The following is a 12,968-nucleotide window of genomic DNA, read 5'->3' as shown; positions in this document are numbered from 1 at the left end:
TTCGCTGTTAGTAAACTAAAAAGTTCGTGTATGTTACATTAATTATTTCTTCAATGATTTTTCATGTTCATGATATTAACTAACATTGGACGATCGGACATTTAACAAAAATTATCTTTTTTGCGACCAATGGGTTCTTAAATCTATATGAGGAATAAATCAACATTTTGGTTTTCTGGATACAAGTTCTGTTTTTATGTTATACTAGTTGACTTGGCTAACTTTATTCAGCTTAACAGTAAATGAATGAGGTATCGGATTTTCAGATTTACACAAAATTATTTAATGACATTTTTCATTAACGATGTTTTTAATCGTTGAATATCATATTTTGATACATATTATTCACTTCCAGACGAAGACAAATACTAAAATAAAATTAAAAAAGGGTTACCCGTTCTGAAATTTTAAATGGTGTAGCTAACACGATTTTGTTTGAAATATATAGAGAACACAATTTTTTTTAGATATTTGAGGAATCCGAATTGAATCTCGCCATTGTCAATATTAATTATTATTATATCAGTCGATAGACGCCCACTGCGAGGCACAGGTCTTCTTAAAGGCCGCCATTATGTCAACAGCCAGCGACCTCTCGTGTCCTTGACTATCTTAAATTTTTGTTTTAATTTTTAGATTTCAATGAATATTTATTATATTTGTATTCGCTGTGTACTCTTTGGATTGGAACACACGACAGAACGTAAAATGTAACCATAAATATTTGTTTTATGTTAGAAATTATGTTACTGTCGTTGAAAAATCATATTTCATTAAAAAAACACATTTTTTAAAGATAATTTTAATTATTTATTACATAGCTACTAATTATATTGTACTATGATTTATTTACAAAATAAATCTTAGTATTTATTATTATTAAGAATCACGGACATACAATACAATGTAAAACATAAACATCTGTTTTTGACTTTAGTTATTTAGACGACAAGTGTGATGTTACAGTATGTGCGTTTAGTTCAAGCAACGTGAGAAGAAAATGAAAAATAGAAAAAAATAAAAACCTCAAAGAGCAAAAATTAAAATTGTTGTATTAATGAAAATTTAAATTGTTGTATTAATCGAATTCAGAGAAATGGATATAAAAAGTTTAAAAGAAATGGAAGAGAGAATTACAGCAAATGTCAAACAGAAACTGCGATTACGATGTTGCTATTCCAAAGGTAAATTTATTAAAAAAAACAAATTAATGGTATTGTGTGTGACATAAATTAATGTAAAATTTGATGCTTGCAGAAATGTTATATACTTAAAATATTCTGAATCTACAATATGTTTGAATTATTTTGATTCATAAATTAAAATTTACTTGATTGATAACTACCGACGTTGTAAAGATTTTTTTTTATTTTTTATAAATTACTTTTAAATGTCAAACTAGAAGAACAAAACAAAAAACTAGCACAGCCACCGACCACTTGCTTTAAATAAAATGTAGCATTTTAAGTAGCTCAATTAAAAACATTTATGATTATTTTTCTTTTATTGCATATTATCTTGTTTTAAGGGATGGTACACTTAGTCTACACATAAATATTATGTAATATTCATATCTTTTTGTCACAAACATTCATTTCTTATATCAAGCAAATTAATATTCAAAAATTGCATCCGCCTCTGTACCTAATTTATATGCTATTACAATAATTATGTCCTTTTTATCTCCGTTCTCATTGATTATAACAAAAATATCTGACACCCATTGGCGGGAAAATAACATAATAAAAGAGTAAACATTATAAAATTCACATAAATTCTAAATTTCTAAATTTAAACATAATGGTAAATTTTACCTTTTTACTGTTCCAGTATTCCAGAACATAACCAGACTAATATTCTATGCGATATTATGTTTTATAAATTCCTTTAGTATTATAAAAAAAGGGTTGCCAAGTTCCCTATCCGGGTCGGTAAATGACTGCACAAAGTTATTTTTAAAGAAAGTATATTTGTTGAAATCAATAAATGTACAAAATATGTCAATTTATTTTTAATAATAAGAAAGTGATGATGTTTATTTCACTCCGGTTGACAATTTATAAATATTTAGTCAATTATTGATGACAGCACTTCTCAATTCTTTCAGATGCTAGTTAGGTAATACTGACTGGTTTGTGGAGTTCATGAATTTAAAATTTGAATAAAATTTGTCATATAAGTACATCCAAATATTGAAATTATTTAACCAATAATCAAAACAAAAAATAATTCTTCGAAAGCCACAAGTTGATATTTTATTCCGTAAAAAGCTATTTTTACCATGCTAATAGCAGAGTTATAATATTTTCTTAAGCTATTGTAAAATCCTAACAGTAAATTACACTAATGAAATATCACATATTTATTTACAATTATATGCCTACACGCATCTAAATTATGTAAATGCGTTTTGTGCAGCTACCGCGCTAATATGCAAACACAACCATGATATTATTTACTCCATTTTTTTTATTAGCCATGACATGTTTTCATATTTTTTATCTACATTTAAATGTCGCAAATTGTGAGCCGCTCCAATACTTATTATCATGGTGTTCTGAAAAAGAAATACATATTATTATTATTAATAGAATTAAAGAAATTTAGGTTAAATAAACTTCCTTTACATGGTTGGTAAATTTAAAAATATATATATTTTTCATAATCACTAATCTCTTCGTCGGCCATTTTTACTAAGCTCTTAACAGTCAGCTGTCAAATTGCGTATTTTTCAAGGTCATCAACACTTCTGTAATAATGCCGCAATTTTTTTGCCTATTTAAATCTTACGTTTATTTTAGAAATTGCTTTGTAGATTTTTTTCAATAAAAAATTAATAGGGGGAGATGTGAGTTGTCATACTGAAACTAAATATGTCAATTTTCAACCCGCGAGTTCTGGACGACGCCACACTACAAGCGAAGCTGAATAACTGTTTTGTGTTTATATACGAACGAGTAATGCCTTAAGAGCCACAGGATTCGGGTTGACAAACATCGCCATGAGTCACTCCGCCATTTCAAACGCCCAGTGAGCAAAAGCACCAACAGTGCAGGCAGTCGAGAATTGGATATTACAGACGAATGACTCCATGGAACCTCCGCTGACGCCATCAGCTAGCTTCATGGACTGCCAATCCTCGAGCTCAAGCTCATTCAAGAGCCCGTGAGCTTCGTTACCTTCAATGAGGTCTTAGGATAGGTGTCCTCTGCACCCACCTCGAACCCGTGGAATTTGTTAATGCCGTTATGTAAATATGCAGCAGTGACTTTGGGAATTATAACCATGATTAAATAAAAAGCTATGTAACCTCCCATAAAAGTGTTTCATTTAATTAACAATGTATATAATATGTTATATTTATGTTGTGTTAATTTATTATGATGTGCTGTGTGTTATTTACCATATTTATAATTTTTTTTTGTTATGTTTAAGATAAAGTGGTACATGAAATGGTGTAAACCACAGTTACCTATTGTATTTCTGTTTGGTTTTATTAGTTTTGTTTTGTGAGTGACAAATATTAAAAAATAAAACTCACCTTTACTCTTTACCGACTGCAATCGGAATCCTCTTGGAGTCAGTATCTGAAAAAAAAACACAATATATTTATATTAAAATAAATTTACGAAGTTTAGTATTTTTTATTTAATTTTCTTTATTGTACACGCTAGGATAAATTTCAATACTTTCACAGAAGCAACTTTAAAAAAAGTATTTTTTTAAAGTTGCTTCTAAAACTAAACAAATTAAATGGGCAATTCGCACTTTGCTTCTATTGGAGATACTTGGATATCGAACTTGGTCAAATTATAAAAATTACGGCAGATCACAAGCTAAGAGAACTTGCAAATGGGCAAAAAGGTATTTATTGATGACAAAAAATATATTAGATAATAAGTTTTGTGGTTTTTCAGCCAGCTTGCTTTATTTTAAAAACATTTCTGTTTGGAAAAAGAGTTCACTAATTATTGCATTAGATACGTGCATTAAAGTTAATAAAAATTCCGATTTAATTAATTTATTTAAAAAAAATTATACATTTTTTTTATAACGGCAAACTTAATGTGAAGGCATTGTCTGCCAGTTAATCTTTTCAGCAGTGCAGAGATAAATTGATAAAAGTAGGTGAAGTTAGTTAATATCATAAAACATGAAAAATAAAATAACAAAGAAAAGAAAAATCAAATTGAGAAGGAAGAGAATCATATAAAAACACATTATAGGCTCTGCATTTTATTATCTGTTTTAGGTCTGAACGGAACCGACGTAGTTAAATTCTAATTAATTAAAGTTTAAAAAGAAGAACTTTTTAGTGATGCTAAAGCATGGGAACGAATTTACAATATCTATATCTTAAGAATGAAAAAAGGAATATTTATTGCTTCCCTATGTAATAATGGGTTCATTGACCTTTACCGTTTGAACCATTATTCATGTTTATTCTTTCAACTGTATTGCAATTAAACAGGAAATGTTCTGAGAATTCGTCAAACTGTCAATTTGGACATATAGCGTGTTGGATATCAAAAGAAAAACGTCTTGTTTATAATTACACAGCATATATTAAACTCGTAACAAAATGGAGTCAAAAGGTCAAACGAGACGTCGTGTGTTCATGGAATTGAAAAAATAATTGCCTTTTATCGTTATATATCTTTGGCGGCTGTTATAGTTTTTAAAAATCATTTTAATAATTTTTTGTAATCATAACATATTTTATAATGAGCATTTTTAAGCATACAAGCTTGAAAAAGTTTGTGCGCCGAAGGAACCATTTTAAAAATATGACCTCTTTTGGTGTCTAAAGTCGTAAACCAGATATTTCCTCTTACGTGCGATCATTTTTCTTTTTAATTTTTTTTTTATTTGATGTAGTCTGATCTATCTTCTTACAATGTTGTACGTAGTAAATTATGAATGTTGTTTCGCCTGTTAAGGAACATATAACAAAGCCATTTTTCATGCGGCAATTTTAAATGTATTTTTAACTTGTGTACTAAATAAATAAAGAGAAAAAGATATTATAGAAATCTTTGTATATCGTTGATAAAACTAACATACGTGTACGGTTACGAAAAAACACTTCATGTTGCTGGCCACTACAGCTACAACACTTTTTTTTAAATCATTCTTGTTCGAAACTCGAAATCTTGTTCGAATTTTAATTTGAGGCCGTCTTTCGTGGAGTAAATACGTGGTTTGGCAGTTTACAACCACCCGTTAAATGCGTGTATTTAGGAAATTTTGTCATTTTTGTTTATTATTTTGATATTTATACAAAATCGTGACGAAATTATTGCTTACTGTCTATCTCTGAAGATTTTGTACTGCCAGAAGTCATAGGCATATCGCATTTTAATAAAAAAATATATTAATGTAACATATTTCAGAGTGACAACTTTATACGATATCGTTGGTTAGTTTAAAAGTCTTAATGATTTTTGCCTTTAAGCTTTTATACATATAACCAAACATCCTGTATAAGAGATCTTCGACCTGTACCACTAAGTGAGGTATTGGTGTACTATACCAATACTTCACTTTGCGTGGTGGTTACGTTCCAAAAAAACACGACGCAAATTGAAACGCAAAGTGAATTAAGATTTTCTATAGCAAACCATGTAAAAATCGAAAATAGGTTTCAGGGTCACTAAAATACTACTTTTTAAAAAGAAAATTGAACAAAGTAAACATTTAAGAAAAAAAACCATAACTCTGCCAATAATTAAATTGGAATATATTTATCTTTTTTGTAACCAGAAACAACACGTAAAAATTTATATAAAATTATATTTCTCTTTAAAAAAAAACACAACACACTACATTACAACACACTACGTAATTGAAACTGAACTCTAAAATTAGCAAAACAAAGTGAAAATAAAACTGTATTAAAATTGCGTTGATATTTAGTTAGAAAGGGAATACTCGAGTTTCGATGGCATGGCGCAATGAGAAACAAAAGTGTTGCCATCTTTTAGAAAAAAGAAAATTAAAAAAAAAATTAAAGACTCGAACCCAAAACAACGCAACCTCGAAAATCTAACGACGCACAGTCAAAATTAGTCCTAATTAAGCAGCAACGCAACTTCGAAAAAAACGCAAAACGAAACGACACTAAGCGAGGTATTGGTGTATAAAGTTTAGAAACTTGAATAAGGAATATTACTTACAACATTCTGGTCAGCTGATAACGAGTTATATGTTATTCTACTCCCAAGGGAGTTGAGACGAGCATTCGGGAAGTTCGAAATTTGTGTATAAAAGATATAACATTTATCTCATAATAAATTAATATATATTGAAATCTTGCAATTTTTTTTTGTCGATACTAAGCATTTGCTAAAGCTATTACACATATAACTATTCATCCTATTTATTTAGATACTATGTAAATTAAGATTTCAGATCAACTTACACAATGCAAATAAATTAACAAATGAAAAAATACGAAATTTTTCACAAATCAAATCAATCAATATTAATACTATATTATGTGGATTGTAAAATCGGCCTGTGGCGACCACCAAGGTTATCAACATTAAAGATAATGCTTTCTTGGAACTAAATGTAAGTAACATTCTACTGACAGGTTTCTTGGTAGATTTTCTATACGATATTATTTTTGAACTGCTTACACTACTGTCCGTTTGTAACAATTTGTAACAAGCATGTAGCAATTTTTTTTTCGTTCCTCTATCTTAAATCTATGACCCTGTCACATTACCCCTGAGTCAGGGGTCCGTGTCAGGGGCCCTGACATTTGTTTCAAATAATTTTCAGTTTATTATATTTTTTATTAGCGTTCTGAAGTGTCATCCTTTACAAGTTCTTTTACTACATGTTCTTTTATTCTTTATATTCTCTTGTATACTCTGCTTGCTTTCATTCACAATCTTTACACACATCGCCTCTTTTCTCTCGCCGCATTATTTTAGTATCACAATTTAGTACAGAATTTTTAATTTTGGTCTTTGTTTCAATAATTGTAGTTTCTCATTTTTCAATAACTTTGTTACTCGATCTCTTATTTAATTTTTTTTATCTATTACTATTTAATTATTTTGTCACAATATTTTAAAATGTATCTAGGCGTTTATTATTTTCCATTGTGGTGGTGATGTTGCCACTTTCTATCCTTACTTCCAGCTTTTCTTCGGACTCCCATATTTCTCGGGAAACACACAGCTGGGTCACAGGTACACTTTGTTTAAAATCTCTTTTATATTTTTTTATTTAGTCCCCGCTATTGGGGACCTCTCGTTCCCCTATCTCGTGTGGGACAGGGACTTTTTATTTCTAATAATTTATTCATATAATTTTTTATTATTATCATTCTCCTCTTTCATGTAGCATATTATCTGTCGTACTGTTTCTTTCGTTCTACAATTTTCCCAATTCTCTCCTTTTCCAATCTCTTTTATATTAGCGAAGATCGGGGCTCTTTCACGTTCTTTACGTACTAATATTTCACCGGATAGACCGACGCTCCAAGGAGAGACTAGGCTCAAGGCTCCCACAAGAGAACTTGGGCACTCGAAAGGACCGAAACTCGACTTAGTGGGTTGCTATTGCCTTGCTAACATTACTAGCAAACCCGAAAGCCTTAGCGCAGGTAGAAATGATGGAAGAAACCCCGGCAACGCATCTGTCTAGAACAGTGTTTCTCAACGTGAGATCCACAGCCCCTCTGGGGGCAATTTGATTGTAAAAAGGGGCAATTCGAAAATAGACCCGACCTGAGATTAATCTTTGCGCTTTAATATAAAAATTACGGATGTTACAGCTCCTGGAAACAGAGGTTCACGGACTAAAAATTTTACGCTGATGATCGTACCCTAGTTACGACGAAAACGTCCACACGTTGAGAACTGTACCCGTATAGATGTATAGTGTAGTGAGTGGGGTGTAGCACGAAGCGAGGACCACTCGGCGGTCTGGAGAGACACGGGCCTCTTCGGACCGCCCTCGCTTGGTCAATGTTATATTTTCTATATTAGGTGTGTGCCTGGTTGTTAGTGGTTACCCAAGTTATATTTTAATATTCCAACATTAACAAGTAATTCTGGGATCTCCCGAGCTATATTTCCGCGCTGTGAAATTTAAAGCGCAGTTTATCTTAAAATTTCTCGTACATTTCGTCAATTATGTTCTTTTTTATATATTTAATTATGTTAATTATTATGTTTCAATTTAGATGAAGACATCATCATAGGTTTTAGTTTTTACGAAATTGGTATTCTGATACAATTCTTTACAATACATATTTAATAATATATTGTTTATTCCACAATTTGAACATTAATTAAAAAAATAGTGACAGACCCACGGCAAATAGAAGAAATAAAAATAAACTAGTAACGCTTATATTTCGTTCGGAAAAGTTAACAAATCATTTATAGGCAGTGTATGTATATAGTCTGGCCATAAATGCTGTTATAATTAAATATAAACAAAACATTATTTTTGAATTTGGAATCTGTCATTTCTATGTGATTGTTCATTGTGTTTTCTAATATTCGCGCCAAAATTCTTTTTGAAATATTTGGTGATATTTAAAGTGGGCTGACAAATCGAAATGCAAAACGAGTTCAGGCATTTTGGACAAACAAAATGATCGTACTTAATCAGAAAACTTTAAAGAACCTTCCTGATTAGTCAACAGAATACATCGTAGCTATTATCTGACTTCTGTGATGGTTTAGATAGGTTGGTTGTGAAAAAGTGACTGTGCCATATATTTGTGACAAATGTGTTAAAACATGACAAATGAATATACCTTTTTTACCATATATTAATATGAAGATACAATTCTTATTAAGTCCATGTTTAATAACCAGTAATGGTTCTTTCACCAAGACGACGCCGGATCAAAAAGCATGATCGATCCAATTTCAGAAATGATCATTCCCGACTACATCGGAGCTGAAGACTGGATCTGTATTGCAGCCAATGATGACCAATTCGAATAAACTTTATATATATATTTATATATATATTTATATATATATTTTTATGGTTTTATATTAATGTATTACACTAACACATTGAAATAGTAATAATTGTTACGTACAATAAAAAAATGTTGTTTTTCTTTCATGGTAAGATTAAGCACAAATATGTACACGTATATTAATATATGAATGAACATAGTTTAGACATTCCTTTTTGAAATTTTAAATCTAGAATTATATTTTTTATTTATTTATTTTTTCTAAAAATAGTAACTATTGAGTTTCAAGCTCTTTGTAGGAGAACTGTGTTTTGAGCTGGTGATAGATCATCATATATAGATATCATCATCTTGAAAGTTGTTCGTGAGCACCGAACCTCGACCTATCTATCTATCTATCTATCGACCTATATTAATAGTTTTAGAAAAAACAATCTTTAATACCTTCTTTCATGTAATAAAAAAAATTATTTTAATATCATAAATTCAAAATATTATGTAAATATTGTGTTAAGTTTACTGTGATTTTACAATAAATTCTTGTATAAAATTGATTTGAAATAACAGTACAAAATCGTACGTTGTTTGTGTTTTATTTTAGCAGTTGTATATATTTATTTGAATTTCCGTAGTTTGTTACAAGAAGCGGATTGGTAAGATGACGCAGTAGGTAGTATACAGTTTGCAGAACGGATAGTCAACATATAAAACCATTTGAACCATAGTATATCGACTACTGGCCACAGGACCCCCCATATTTATTTTTGTTAGGATCGATGTTGTAAAGACAGCATCCATGCCTTCGTTTTACATTTACGTTTATTTTTAGTTACGTTTTTGCAAGTTACAATTTTTAAGTAAATAGTGTCTCTATCTATCTTAACGTCGCCTTCACAATGTCTAGTTTTTAAATAAAGTTTCGTGTGACCACTTCCTCCTCCCTGCTCCATATTGCCATCATCAGGTTGTGCGCCAGTATCTAGGCGGCAGTTGCCGTATTCGCACGAGTTCATGTGACGTGATATTGCTGCCACCGCATGATGGACAATGTTATACAGCGGGGTGTCTGTTGTTCGACAGAAAAGGATGACAACCTCGTTCTTTAGGCTTCCCCTATAGAAGCGAAATACTTCACAGACGTACTTGGTTTCCAAAAGACACAAGTTCAAAGTTGTGATAACATGGAAGTCTAATAACCAAAATATTAAATCATTACGAACATCAATGAAAATATGACCTGAAAAGTCATCTTAATAGAACTTTATCATAATAATGTGAATTGTGACTAGATAAGGAGTTGCTAAGATCCATCTATAACAGAGTTTATATGACTTATTATCTATATATATATAAATATATATATATATACATATATATATATTTATATATATATATATATATATATATATATAAATGTTATATCCACTTGGTCTCGTCATAACTTGAGAACTATTTCACCGATTTCATTCATCTATAGTTATATTTTTTCTAATACTTTCTAGAAGGTTTTGTAAATGTTATGTATTAGGGGGACCGGAAAGTAATGTCGTTTCCATCGACATATTTTACAGAAAAATCAGTTGTTTTTTACTGCTCCAGCATTGAAAATTTGTATAGATAGCAAAATGTTGTTGATAACAAAGGTGAATATATTATTGATTAGTAATAAGAACTTGTTAAAAATGTAGTCGTGTGAATTTAACTTGAGAAAGCGACATTACTTTCCGGTCGCCCTAATATGAAGTCAGTCATGGCAGCCTGTTTCATTAATATTATATCAACGGACAGAATCCAGCTGGAAGGCAAAAGCCTGCCTCAAAGAGCTCCACGGTGATCAGTTTTACGCTACCCACATCCGGCTACCTACCCACGCCGCGTCTGCCGGCATGGTCATTACTCTTATGTTTTATAGTATTAGCGAGACATTTCTTAGATCAATACTTATCATATTGACGTAATGCCGGACTGACGTGATACTGGAATACTGATAAAAATATATGAATTAATTATTTATAATGCTAGTTAAGAACATTGGGCTTTCCCGTTATATATTTCCACGTTTTTATAGAGCTGTTTACCTAATATTTTCATAAATGTACATATAGCGACTGATGGAACTGAGGTTTGAATGTCTCAAGCTCATTCAAAATAAAAAACGCGTGTCGATTAATATCACTAGCTCGCTGCCGGGTTTTTAGACGCCGCTGATTAAATTTGTGTGTAAATAGGAAAGTAAGAAATAGTATAACATAAAGAAACATAAATAAAATTAATAGACATAAAACTAATGTTTAATCTAATATATAAAATTCTCGCGTCACGGTGTTCGAACTTGAACTCCTCTGAAACGGCTTGACAGATTTTTACCAAATTTAATATGCGTATTCAGTAGGTCTGAGAATCGGCTACTATCTATTTTCTATACCCCTAAGTGATAAACGTTGTTCACACTTAAATTTTTTTTTATTTTTTAACGACCATAAATTTTCACCCCTCTACGATCAACCCTTATTTTTTATTTGTAAATTAAAATATCATTTTTTTTTGCAAAACAACGTTTGCGGGATCAGCTAGTTTTATATAAAATAGGGCTTAATATATATATATATATATATATATATATATATGTATATATATATATTAACTAGAAAATAGAAAAGAAGAAAACTTGGAAATAAGGCAGTACAAGTTCTATGTCAGTTTAGGGTAGAGGTGTATGGCATAAATTTAAAAAAAGTTAGACAGCTCGCCGAAGGTATTACAAATCTAATTTAAAAGTAAAGTACTTAATGACAAAAAGATAAGTCAGTAACATAAACTGTTTAGTAACTAAAGATCCCTATGAGTTACCGCGATTAGCAGGTGAAAATGATATGCAACCTCAGCACCTTGGCGACGAAGGTGTTAGCCTAGAGTGATCGGAGAAGGTGTATAAACACATATACAAAGTATTTAATGGAATCAGGCGTTACCTCGCGGAAGTCCATCCTAAGTAAGAAAAGGACCAATATTTAGCCACTTTCGCACATGCAGTGGTAGTCATGCAATAAAATGCACCGCCCGCCAGCCCGCTGATAAATGTGTATGCGGCAAACAATGCGAATCACACAACCGCCACCGCCAAATTACTCAACACGTTTTTCACCCCTCCACGGGGCATCTTCAGGAGTTATGTTACACCGATTAGTGCCAAAGTTGACAGAATTGACTGGTTGAGTGGCTAAATATTGGTCCTTTTCTTACATATACAAAGATTATTTACAACTTACATTTCTCTTACACCGCAGCGAACATTACTAATGGCATTCAAATTCAAATCTACGTTCGAAATTCAATTCGAACGCGTAACAAGTATTTTTTTATAAAAAGTATTTTAGCCGTAGTGGCCAGTAATAGGATCGTGAAAAGTTGGTAAAATAAACTTGATTGTCATAAAAAGTTTGTAAGGTAAAGTGTTTAATAATAAAGACTGTGAGATTAAATGCTTAGTCATATAAAGTCAGGAATATATGAGGAGTACTAACCTGCTATAGATACTATGTTGACAAGCGTTGGAGGCGAGCTGTGGTCGTACTTCTGTTTCAAGTATTGCGCAAATTGTTCATCATTCGCTGTCAAAATTATAAAAAAATAACGCTTATAAAGACAGTACGTACAAATATATATAAAGAGGGATCGGAAAGTAATGTCGTTTCTGTCGACATACAAAAAAAAACTGATTGATTTTTACCGCTCCGGCATTGAAAATTTGTATACTAGATGATAAAAGTTTGTTGTTTGGTGAATATATTATCGATTAGAAATAAAAACTTGTTAAAAATGTAGTCGCGTGAATTTAATTTAAGAAAGCGACATTACTTTCCGGTCTCTCCTAATATTTAGTTTGAGATACTAGAAAGATTTAAGTATAATAATAATAAAAACAACAGTTCTTGTATTAATTGAACCACCTGACCCAACATAGCAAACATTGGCTGTGAATAAAAAAAATAGTTTTTAATTATGTCTAAAA

General features: G+C 30.9%; 1 long non-coding RNA gene across 1 annotated transcript; it reads right to left on the bottom strand.

The window, feature by feature from the left end:
* Positions 1–2,309: 2,309 nt before the first annotated feature.
* LOC137926390 (uncharacterized) lies at positions 2,310–12,562 on the bottom strand. Its single transcript, XR_011107706.1, has 3 exons — positions 12,481–12,562; positions 3,542–3,587; positions 2,310–2,557 (listed from the first exon to the last, which is right to left on the bottom strand). It is a non-coding gene; the product is annotated as an uncharacterized lncRNA (long non-coding RNA).
* Between the last annotated feature and the right edge of the window lie 406 nt (positions 12,563–12,968).

The sequence above is a fragment of the Battus philenor genome, unplaced genomic scaffold, assembly GCF_028537555.1.
Source record: "Battus philenor isolate CCGP_79_NKW_IND1 unplaced genomic scaffold, ilBatPhil1.0.hap1 SCAF_29, whole genome shotgun sequence".
NCBI lineage: Eukaryota > Metazoa > Arthropoda > Insecta > Lepidoptera > Papilionidae > Battus > Battus philenor.
Note: the sequence above shows the minus strand (reverse complement) of the source record. Positions and strands in the feature narration are given on the sequence as shown.